Genomic DNA, 2267 nt, shown 5'->3' on the forward strand with positions numbered 1-2267 from the left:
TCCTGAAAGAAAGGATATTGCGGAGACATGGCTTAGCCGCAGCCTGGGGGATGTTTCCAGAATGAGATTTTCACTCTGCAGCGGAGTGTGCGCTGATATGAAACTTCCTGGCAGATTAAAACTGTGTGCCCGACCGAGACTCGAACTCGGGACCTTTGCCTTTCGCGGGCAAGTGCTCTACCAACTGAGCTACCGAAGCACGACTCACGCCCGGTACTCACAGCTTTACTTCTGCCAGTACCTCGTCTCCTACCTTCCAAACTTTACAGAAGCTCTTCTACGAACCTTGCAGAACTAGCACTCCTGAAAGAAAGGATATTGCGGAGACATGGCTTAGCCACAGCCTGGGGGATGTTTCCAGAATGAGATTTTCACTCTGCAGCGGAGTGTGCGCTGATATGAAACTTCCTGGCAGATTAAAACTGTGTGCCCGACCGAGACTCGAACTCGGGACCTTTGCCTTTCGCGGGCAAGTGCTCTACCAACTGAGCTACCGGAGCACGACTCACGCCCGGTACTCACAGCTTTACTTCTGCCAGTACCTCGTCTCCTACCTTCCAAACTTTACAGAAGCTCTTCTGCGAACCTTGCAGGTCCTTCAGTTTTTTTAGGATTACTCATCCTCCACAGACATTCTGTGAACAATTTATAATCACTGTACAGAGTGTTTCAGAAGTGATGGTGAATATGCAGGGATATGACAGGAATGGTCATTCGAAACAAAAAGTCAAGTAAAGTTGGCCCTAAAACGCATGCCTCAAGAGCTATGGGCAATTGTTGATCTTTGATACTGTGAATCAAATCTCTTTTACTGCAAGCTCTTTGCTTTCCATATTGTAGGAAGTGGTAGTATGGACCCAAACAAGAAAAAAAGTCCCGTAAATATATGCTTTAAACTGCATACCTAAAACATTATGAGCACTTGTTCATTATAACAGTTGTGTTTCAAATTAGCGAAGATGAACAAGTGCTCATAGCTCTTAAGGTATGCATTTTACGGCACATGTTTACTGGACATTTTTTCCTCGTTTTGGTCCATACTACCACTTCCCAAAACATGGAAAGTAAAGAACTTGCAGTAGAAGACATTTGTTTCACAGTATCGAAGATTAAGAATTGCTCCCAGCTCTTAAGGTAAGCGTTTTAGAGCCTATGTTTACTTGAATTTCTTGTTTCGAATGATCATCCCTGTCGTATCCCTGAATATTGACCACCACTTCCGTAACACTCTGTGTGTAGTACTTTGCCTCCACTAATCGTTTTGTAAGAGTGATCCTTTGCCCTGGCGGGATTACGTCTAGAGTATGTCTTACCCTTGTCTGTGTTTTGCTGATATTAGAAACCGCCTAGATTCCTCATGACCAGTCCATGATAGCAAAGTACCAGATTTTTTTTCTTACTAGCAGGGCGAAATTAAGTCCAGTCTTTCCGCACAGTATCATTTGACAGGTTAGTAGTGAATTTTCACAAGCACTAGTCACATGAATGTCGTATGTAGACTCGAATAAAACAGAGACATTACGATCCTAAAAAGTACATATTATTCAGCCGCGAGTTATTGTACATTGCCATTACCGGAAAAACGCTATGACATTACGAGTAGAATTGTGAGTAAGGAAAACGCATTGCATTATCAATGCTTTCAGGCCATTTGTGCATATACTAAAGCCTCAATTACATGCCGATTCACGATTAGCCGACCGAAGCTTTCTGTCTACCAGGTGCAATAATATTGCGGTCGATTAGTAGAATTAGAGCTCATCGATCGACAGAACACCAATTCATAGCACTGAAAAGTTGGCAAAGATTGCTTGAATCAAACAAGAACATGTAAATAAATCCAGCTGACGCTGTTTGGATAATTGAATAAAAAAAGGAATTCACAGGAGCATTAGATAACGAAACGATCGAGAGAGCCACAGGCAGGTAATGATACAACGGTAGTAGAACAGTTTTTTGCTTACGAACAACAGAATTAAATTACACTTCAAAGTAACTTTGCAAAATCCATGGGATCATAGAGTCCCATCCTGAATTTCCCAAATTATTCAGACGAAAAACATAAAACAAACTGGAAGCGGTTAAATTAAAATTTAAAATCCATAAAATACCGTTCAAAATTAAAATTTATATTACAAAAAATATTTTAAATTCCGGGAGCAAGTGCATAGCCTAAGTAAACATACAAAACTCGGCTTTAGCACTAGTTCCTGATTTACTTCCTCTGACTAAACCATTGGCAATAAAGCGCATGGTCCTCGGGACTA

At 41.5% G+C, this 2267-nt stretch overlaps 1 non-coding gene across 1 annotated transcript; it reads right to left on the reverse strand.

Annotated features, from left to right (window-relative positions):
* Positions 1–426: 426 nt before the first annotated feature.
* Positions 427–501, reverse strand: Trnas-cga. Its single transcript has one exon. It is a non-coding gene; the product is annotated as a tRNA-Ser (tRNA).
* Positions 502–2267: the final 1766 nt, after the last annotated feature.

Source organism: Schistocerca americana, chromosome 1, assembly GCF_021461395.2.
Source record: "Schistocerca americana isolate TAMUIC-IGC-003095 chromosome 1, iqSchAmer2.1, whole genome shotgun sequence".
NCBI classification, from domain to species: domain Eukaryota; kingdom Metazoa; phylum Arthropoda; class Insecta; order Orthoptera; family Acrididae; genus Schistocerca; species Schistocerca americana.